At 39.3% G+C, this 10124-nt stretch overlaps 1 long non-coding RNA gene across 1 annotated transcript; it reads right to left on the reverse strand.

Annotated features, from left to right (window-relative positions):
• Positions 1–1989: 1989 nt before the first annotated feature.
• LOC119531040 lies at positions 1990–9380 on the reverse strand. The gene is made up of 3 exons (XR_005216173.1): positions 9241–9380; positions 6791–6922; positions 1990–2279 (listed from the first exon to the last, which is right to left on the reverse strand). It is a non-coding gene; the product is annotated as an uncharacterized LOC119531040 (long non-coding RNA).
• Positions 9381–10124: the final 744 nt, after the last annotated feature.

A 10124-nucleotide genomic window follows, 5' to 3' on the forward strand; every position in this document is an offset into this window, starting at 1 on the left:
TTCTCTCCAAAATGTCTCTCTCACCTTCTCTGAGCTCCTTCTGTCCATGAGCTCTCTTAAAGGACTCCAATATCTAATTAAGACCCACCCAAAATGGGCAGGGTCACACCTCCATGGAAGTAATTTAATCAACGTTCTCACTCACAGTTGGGTGAGTCACATCTCCATGGAAACAATCAAAGAACTCCACCCAACAAGATTGGATTAAAAGATCATGACGCTTCTGGGGTCCATAACAGTTTCAAACTGGCACATACAGTGAGATCCCATGTATCCTTTACCCAGTTTCCCCTTAGTAACATCTTGCAAAGCTAAAGGCATAATTTCACAGTCAAGATATAGAACATTTCCCATCACCACCAGAATCCCTCATGTTGACCTTTTATAACCACACTCACTTCCTTCTCACGGTTCCCCCCACCTTTTCTTAACTCCTAGCAACCACTGATCCGCTCTCCAACTCTATAATTTTGTCATGCCAAGAACATTATATAAATAGAATCATACAACATGTAAACTCTTGGGATTGTTTTTAAATTATTATTCAGCATAATTCTCTGGTGATTCATCTAGGTTATTGTGTGTGTCAATAAATCTGTTCCTTTTTATTACTGAGTAGTACTGCATGCTATGGCTATACATTTTAACCATTCATCTGTTGAAGGACAACTGGGTTATTTCCAGTTTGGGCTTTTTAGAAATAGAGCTGATATGAATGTTCATGTAATAGATATCTATGTGAACACAAGTTGTCATTTCTCGGGAATAAATGTCCAAGAGTACAACTGCCAAATTGTATAGTAGTTGCATATTTAGGTTTTTAGGAAACTGTCAGATCATTTTCCAGAGTGGCTGTACCATCTTACATTCCCACCAGCAACATAGGTACGATCCAGTTTCTTCCCATCTTTGCCAGTCTTTGGTGTCGTCACTCTTTTATGTTAGCTATTCTGAAAGGTGTGTAGTGTTATCTCATTGTGGTTTTAATTTGCATTTCCCGAATGGCCAAGGATGATCAACATCTCTTCCTTTGCTCATTTGGTTACTTAAATTGCAGTCTCTAGAGGTCCCTTAAAGCCACTGTGGCCACCAAGAGAACTAGATGCAGGGCCTATAACATCTGCTTCAGCCAAAGTTGTTTTATTCATAACCATTTTACACATTGGGATCCTGAGCAAGATTTCATTTAAATCTTTGCTGAAAAAAGAAGTCTGAAATCCACTTACTTTTTCTATATTACAGATTATTTTGTTGGAAATGACTCGACTTTGCACCATCCTATAGAAAAACTATATTCAGAATTAGGAATAAATATATTCAAATACATTTACATAAAAATTATTGAAGTCAACAATTCAAACCAATATATGTACTTCTTTTATCCTTTGCTGTTTCTTTACAGTGAATGACTACAAGGTGACTAATTTTAAAAATTAAAATTGTATCTTTCACTAATTTAAAAATGGCCAAGACATCTCTCATCAATAGTTTATAATACAGTTTCCTTTTATGCAGGACAAGCATATCAATTACTTTGACATATAAGGCAGGAGAGACAACAGTGTGAAAGAGTAAAAAGAAAAGATATTAAAAATTTCATTTTAATACCTTATATATAAATGAATACACTTGTAACATACAATAATGATCATGAATTTGTGCAAAATGCTCACACACATTCTGATTTTTTTATTCTATAGATTAGGTATTAGAAGATAAACCACTTCAAGGGAACATGAGTCACACTGCAATTTTGTATCCCTTTGAAAAAAGATTCCTAGAGAAACTTTAATTTTATCCTTCCCCCATGCTCAGACTTCTTGCTCTTTCACTAAGTAAAAATATTGAGCAAAGCAAAAATGTTTGTCATGTCAAAAAAAAAAAAAAATTATATCCCTACCACACCTTTCCTAGTAATTCTCACAGTCTAAGTGGGAACATATCAGAACTAGTGCTCCTAGATAGGGTCAGAAGAGACTTTATGTTGCTAGGTTGACACTAACTTGCCAGCAACTCATTTTGCCTCAGTGAGTCCATCTTAGGCGACAGCCCATGCCAGGATGTAAGCCAGTGTGAGCAGCATCCTCCCAAAGGACTGAAAGACAGAGGTCACTCCATCCCAGCTCCCAGGAGCAGCATGACCTCCCCACCGGCTTCGTGAACCAACTGGGGTTCTCAGCTACCCATCCACATGCATGTAAGTGGAGGAACATGAGTTGGCCACAGTGGGACATTTTTCTCCCATGTTATCATCCATCTTGATTCCTCTGCTGGGAAATCTGTGAAAAGTCAAGGATGGAGCTCATGAAAAAAGAATATCAAAACAAAAAACATTCTTTTGCCTTCATTTTACATATGTACTGTCTCAGATATTGCTATCCCCACAGCTATATGTGAGGGCTTCCTACATGGTGGTCGGAAGGCTCTCTGGAGATGTTCCATGCTATTGGCTTGTGCGTGGTTTTCTTTTTCTCTGTGTGTGGTTGAAGGAGTTAGTTGGGGGCTGGGGGCTGGTAATCACTTTTGGAATAATACTTTAATGTTTCCATTGGACTTTGGGCTCAAATGCATAAGCAAATGTTTAGGAGGTGGGTTTGCATCAGAACTGAGGTGTGTTGGCTGACAGGATCCTGTGGAAGAGCTTGTGCTACTTCAGCTCATGCTTCGTTGGCCTCCCTTCCCCAGGCACAGCCAGGACCCCAGAAAACTGGAAGGCAGAAACAGGGTGCCGGCCAATTCCATCTTTCCCATGAAAAAGTTAATGGCATTCCCACCAAACTCATTTTAACATCAGTCAGAGGATCCAGGGCTGGCAAAAACATTCACACTTTTTCCTAGAGGTAGTAGAAGGCCCTAGTGCCTAAGAAAATGTGAGACTGGAGCCCATCCCCAAACGATTATGGACTGAAGACAATTATAGCATCCATCTGGTCCTGGCCCTGCCAAAATAAATATGGCTGTGAGTTTTAGTAGGAGAGCAGTGTTATTCTAAAGCAGTACGCTATCAATCTCCACCCTCATTTCAAAATAATCTACATATACTACTAGCCAGAGAAGTGAGACACTTTGAAAAGAATGATTAAAAACTGGGATTGGGCTTTTACAAATATTATCTCATTTAATCTTCACAGCCATGGTATCAGGAAGGTACAATTATAAACCCTAGTTTACATATGTGGGAACTGAGGCTTGGCAATGCTAACTAATTTCCCCAAGTTTACACAGACAGCAAGATGAAGTGCTTGGGAATTGAACACAGAGTTTGACTCAAGAGCGCTCACTCTTAAGTGCCCAGCAGCACCATTAGGGAGGTTGGCAGGGGTTACAGGCGCTCACAGGAGACACTAACAGACTAGGGGTTGGGGAGGGGACTGAGGGAGGGGGTGGTGTTGATTTCCTAGGAGTTAAAACTTGTGCCCAATCTTGAAGGAAAGAGGCTAGAAAGCTGGGAGAAGGGTCAGAGGTGGGAAATGGGAAGACTAACCCAGAAAGGGCAATGGATGTACAAATATACAAAAGCAAGGAAGAATGTGACAAGGTTGAGGAAAGATAAGTGGTGTAGTATGTTTGGATTATTGAATTTTGGTTGAACTGAGGTAGACAGGGGTTTGGGGTTAGGGCAGAAGTAGAAAAATTAAGTCTGGAGAGTTTTCGAAGCCATGCCAAAGAGAATTTAATTTTGAAGGCTAAGGGAAGCCAGTAAATGATTTTAAGCGGAGATAAGAGCAACACAATTTGCATTTTAGAAATATTGCTCTGTGTTGGGAATGGCTGGTAGGAATTTAGGGCCAGGGTAAGACAACAGAGTAAAATCTGAGACAGTGATGATAAGCTAGGAGACAATGCCTCAATCCAGTGAGAAATGATGAGGGTACAAAATAGCGGCAGTGGAGAGGGAGAGGAGGGAATCAATGTGAGAAATATTAAGGGAAGTGAAAGGACTCTGCTGACTGATTCAATGTGGAGAGTAAAAGAGAGGGGTGACAATGATGAAATAACATTGATGCATCTCATACACACAGGCAGGGTTGGGAAGGAGAAGGAGAAGGGTAATGAGAGCAACTTGAAATATTGAGTTTGAAAAAACTGTAAAGCATCCAAATCAATATTTGGACAGGGAGTTAAATGAGTCTGGGACTCAAGAAGATGTGCTAAGAAAACAGGGTTTTGAATCCTCAGGTTTTTCTGAGGCTATGGGGCGCGCCCGTTCTCATCTCAGTGGTCTTGCCTTGTGATGCTGGTGCTGGAGCTCTACAAACCAACATTCCTGCTTTTCCAGTTGGCCCCTCCTAAGGCTCTGCCAGTAGGAGGAGACTGCCCAGCTTCCTCACAGCCCCCCTTACACAGACACTAGCAGCGGGCAGCTGGGCCCCCTCCTCCTAGGTCTGGGAAACATCCTCCTGGGGCCTCTTTAAGTTTCCAGTTTTAATAATTCCAACCTCTTCCTTTGTCCCTTCAGCCCTAAGGGTGGTAGCTGCTTCCTGAGGGGATGTCTCTGCCATGCCTTTGAGTTCTCGTTTCATCCTTTCAGTTGCCTAGTTAACAATCCTTGATATTAATTTCTCTTTGTTAAAATAACTGGTGTGTTTCTTTGTCCTGACCAGACTCTGTTATATGGTGAATATGAGAGCACCCAAGGAGAGAATAAAGAGTAAGGAAAGAGGAGGGTTTTCAAAAGCACCTAGGGAACCACCAACATTTCAGGGCTGTCACTCCACAGTGCAGACCAGGCAGGTGGTGGGAAATCCAGAAGAGACTGTGCCTGCTAAAGGGAAAGAATCAATCAAGAAGGAGAACTAGAATATTCAGAACAGAAGTAATAATAATGGAGCAAGATTCCTGAGGGAGGTGGTGGGAGCAGACACGTTCTCTGAAATGGAAGGAAAGGAATGAAGATGGGTGAGGAGGAAATAAGCTTGTACATGAGAAGGTCCTCTCCCCAGACTGTGGGATGTTTGGAGGTGGTGGGGTCTGAGGGAAATGGAGATAGAAAGCCACTGAAGAGGTTGGAAGAGAAAGTGGCCAAGGGCATCTCGTAGACAGCACTGAGAGCCCTGGGGAATCAGAGAACATGAAATGAAATGACGCCAACCCACATGACTAGGTGATTTTGAAAAAAGAATTAAAATTTTTTTTTTTTTTTTTTTTTACCTTTAGGGCTTAGCAGCCTTTGTGGGGCATGGAAAAGTCAGACAATGAGATTAATTCAAAGAAGGGAGTTGCCAAGTGCGCAAAAGAGATATGGGTATCGGCAAGAAAGGGACTGAGATGGACGATCACAGGGCCTGTGTTGGCTAGAAGATGAAGTGATATACAAAAACACACAGCTGTGTGTCTGCTCATGAGGGTCTGTAAGGGGTAATTCTTTTCTACTTTAAATGAAGCCCTAAAAGGGAAAGTTTTCAAACAAGCGTTGTCCAGAGAGAAGAAACTGGACTGGATCCTAGTTTTAATCTTCTCAGTAAAACCACAGTGATTCATCTTTAGGTTCAACCTAAATTCATGAATTACCCTTGTAAAATGACTTATAAATTTGTATATTTTAATCTCTTATTTATCCAAGGTAAGGAACCATCTTTGAGCAGTGTGACAAAGAGTGTACAAAACTTTAAGCTCCTTGAGGTGAAGAATCAGGGATATTGTTGTAATGATGCAGGTCTGCTGTGAATGCTATTTTGCTACTTTACATTTTCTTAGGGTTTAGATCAAGTCTGATAAAGTACCTTAACATAGGCAAATGATAACAGCAATAAAATATCATGCCACTGCAAAATAAACTCAATGCCTGGGCTTCTGAACTTTTCTGTTTCCTTGTAAAAGCATTTGTACGCGGATAGTTTCCCCTAGGAAAGATCATAAGTTTAAAAATCTGTATTCACTGCTGCCCTATAAATTACTGCTTCCCCTTAATGTCTGCAAGAAGTGATTTATTTTAGTAAAATTGCAGCCCTCATTAGGCATGCTGTACTGTGTATGTACTTCCCTAGGGCAAGTGAAACTTTTTCAGCATACCATTTGGGGGAAGCATGAAAGCTATTAAATTAGCAAATAATTTAATAAGTATAAAATAAAATAAATAAAAAAGTGCATGTAAATTCTTATTTTACTCTGATTTATCACATATTTTGCTCAAAATGGCTGTAATATTTGCATTACATGATTAGCTAAATAACATATACAATTATTAGTAATTTCTACATTTTTAGAATAGAGCTTTATATTTGCTCAATATTTTAAAATTAATCTTTTTCACTTCTGTAATCCTAATTATGAAAAGGCATTTGTGTAAGTTATATCTAAGAATTTAAAATGTACCAATAAAGACTTATTGTTTCATTGACATGGATTTTATTTTAACTCTTCTCTAGTCACAGATTTGTCTCAGAAGTGTGTAAGAAAAACAGTTAAGCTGAAATAGGTGTGTTTTTCTTTAAATCAATCACAGAGGCATTTGAAAATAAAATTTATCCAGAAGAACATCCGAGATGGCAAATTAAGCATTAAATGGTGATGTGCTAAATGGTTTAAGGGGAAAAAAGATTCAATGCCATGAATTGCAGGCACTCATGTACTCCGTCACCTAAAAAGTCTGTAAATCTCTGTATCAGGACACCCTGGTGGTAAATAATTAGTATTCTACACAAATCCTGCAAAAAGAAGTTACTTAGAAAAAACATCGGAGTCAGACAAATATAGGTTTAGCTCCTAGTTTCAGCTACTTACTAGCTTTTGACCTTGGTCATTTTAACTCCTCTTAATCACAATTTCCTTGTCTGAAAATTGGACATACCGGTAATGACCTCTCAAGGTGTTTGCGAGAAGCAGGTGGAATTACAGATTGGGACCTCAGTGCATCGTGGCCTCCTTCCCTTAAAGTCTCTGACTTCCTCGGGCCTTGGGTTCTAACCTCCGGAATGACCATCTACAAAGACATCAAGGAAGATGTTGTTAGAACTTAAGGGACAGGTGTCACTAACAGGCCAACATCGCTTGACTGAATACTGTCTTTAAAGTGTGCAACTGTTTATATTCTGAAGGCCTGATGCAAAATTTGTGATGAGAGAAAATAAGTTTGTTCCTGAAATTGTTTCCATCAAAGAAGGGGACAGTAGATGGCACCACTGATTTCTATATCAATGCCTTCCATAGAAACCCCCAAGGATTATTACTTAATTTGGAAAAATGGCTGGAAGTGCAGACTTAAGAAGCAGTTAGAATAATCAAGAAAGTTGGTGCCCTCCCCACTACGTGGGATCAAACACCCAGGGGAGTGAATATCCCTGGCAACGTGGAATATGACTCCAGGGGAGGAATGTAGACCTGGCATCGTGGGACGGAGAACATCTTCTTGACCAAAAGGGGGATGTGAAAGGAAATGAAATAAGCTTCAGTAGCAGAGAGATTCCAAAAGGAGCCAAGAGGTCACTCTGGTGGGCACTCTTATGCACACTTTAGACAACCCTTTTTAGGTTCTAAAGAATTGGGGTAGCTGGTGGTGGATACCTGAAACTATCAAACTACAACCCAGAACCCATGAATCTTGAAGACAGTTGTATAAAAATGTAGCTTATGAGGGGGTGACAATGGGATTGGGAAAGCCATAAGGACCACACTGCACTTTGTCTAGTTTATGGATGGATGAGTAGAAAAATAGGGGAAGGAAACAACAGACAAAGGTACCCAGTGTTCTTTTTTACTTCAATTGCTCTTTTTCACTCTAATTATTATTCTTATTATTTTTGTGTGTGTGCTAATGAAGGTGTCAGGGATTGATTTAGGTGATGAATGTACAACTATGTAATGGTACTGTGAACAATTGAAAGTACGATTTGTTTTGTATGACTGCGTGGTATGTGAATATATCTCAATTAAAAAAAAAAAATCCATTGCCTATTACAAGGTCCTGAAAAAAAAAAAAAAAAAAGAAGTTGGAATGACCAGGCAATTACTTGAAGCATTAGGGACAAAGTCTCTTGTCAAAAAAGCTTGCTTCGTGACCTCCTTTGCTATTATAATTCTACCTAAAAACTAGCAGTGTGATTATTTCATTTAACTGTTTCTCAGAACCATCCAAAAATCGCAGTTGTACTGTTGGATTAGAAAAGGGCCCCCGTGGCCTTCTCCACAGCAGCTATTCATTCCTGTTTCTCATCAATTTGAATCTTTGCAGTTCTTGAGAGTTTGTAAAAGATTTTCTTATTGGTAACCTTGCTAGGACCATGGTACTGGTCTCATCAACCTCAGTTCTCATTTCTCTTCTTCTTTATCGCACTCTCAGTCTCGACTCTCTCCTTCGAAGACCTGTGTCACCCATCTCTTGCTTTCACCAATGGTTCTTGGCAGATGACTCCAGAATCTTTTGCTTGGACCTCCTTCCACTCTCTAGTCCCATTTCTATCTACTCAACACCTTCACAATGGATGTCTCATAGGTACCCCAGACTCCTCAGAGCCAATGATGAACTCATCATCTTTCCTCTTAATTCATTCTTCCTGGTTAATGCTACCATTATTTCCTCAGAAATCTTTGGCTTCTCTTTTACCTTCAAAATTCAAATGATTGCTATGTTCTATATAGACTGCCTTAGTAAATCCTCTCAAACTGACTCCTCATTTTAATCTCTACACTTTTTGCCTTCTCTCAGATCCTCATTATCTTTCCCTGGGACTACTGCAGTGGACTTCTAAATAGTAACCTAATTTCATCCCATCCCACCATCCCTGCTCAACCACAGCTTTAGTGTTGCTTCCTTACTCAAAAATCTTTGTGATTCCTTATTATTTACAAAACTAAATTGCAACTTCTCAACTCACATCAAGGTCCTCTGCGTTAGGGGTGCCACCTACTTTCTGTCCCCTCAAATCTACCTATATTCTAACCAAACTGCTTGAAACCAGCTTTTTATTGAACACTTAGTATGTTTTAGACACTGTAATGAATATTTTAAATACAGTATCTGATTTAATCCTCATAATATTAGATGGACATTATTTTTACCTGTTTACAAATGAGGAAACTGAGATTTGGAGAAAGCAGGTAACTTGTACAAAGATTATGATTAGTAAATAGCTGCAAGGAAATTTAAATGTGAACTCCAAACACACTGTATGATTTCTTGCTTATCTGCTTGTATTCATGTATTTTATTTCATGTACAATTCTACATTGCCCTCTCCACTTATATTTACATATCAAAATCTTATTCATGCCTCCAAGATACATGTCAAATACCACTTCTTACCTGGGTTCACGCTCTCCTATGTCCCCAACTGCTTGTGCTTTTTCCTTTTCCTTCATCCGAATGGTCACATACTAATACAGGCTTGTCATTCGTGATCTGAGAACTTGTGTTGTCTAATTCTTGTCACTGGGCTGTGGGCTTTGTGAGGGCAATGACCGTGTCTTAGTCACATTTTTACCCTTTATATGGAGCACAAAGTCTGGCACATTCTGTTGCCCAGTGTCGAAGTGAATTGGCCTGTGATAAACAGATAAGATGAAACATTAACTCCTGTGTCTTCCTCGAAAATCATGTAGTTCTATTTAGCAATTAAATCATTGAATATGACACAAAGGAAGAGAGGGTATCTACTGAAAGGTTAACATTTGATATTAAATATCTGTTAGAAGTTTCCTTAGATAATTAGGAGACACAGTCGCTAACCAATTTATTCCTCTTCTGTAAGTCAAAGGTGAATTATTACCCAGTTCTTATTCATGCAAGAGAATTATGTGGTGATGTTGGTGACGAAATGAACTCCTTTTTAAGTCCATGAGGGCAACATTAACAATACCTTCCCCTGTGTACATCAGTTATGAAACCTAGGGTGTTTCATCTGACAATGAAAAGCAGTCAAAATTATATGACCAACAGTCAGCACGCAGCACATGAAGCTTTTCAATAAGCAAATGAGGGTGTAATATGAAAGTTGCTTTTTGAAGAGTAAAAGCACGTTCCATGTACATAAATGAATTTAAAATAATAAACCGAGGCAAACAGTTGAGGTTTTATTTTTAGAGCAGCAAGTTAATTGCAAATATCTTAATGTTAGTTTTGTTCATCTATGACCTGAGATCATGCTGAAGTAAGAAAAATGTCTCCAAACTACAATTTAATGTATTGGG

This window comes from Choloepus didactylus, chromosome 4 (assembly GCF_015220235.1).
Source record: "Choloepus didactylus isolate mChoDid1 chromosome 4, mChoDid1.pri, whole genome shotgun sequence".
Taxonomy (NCBI): domain Eukaryota; kingdom Metazoa; phylum Chordata; class Mammalia; order Pilosa; family Megalonychidae; genus Choloepus; species Choloepus didactylus.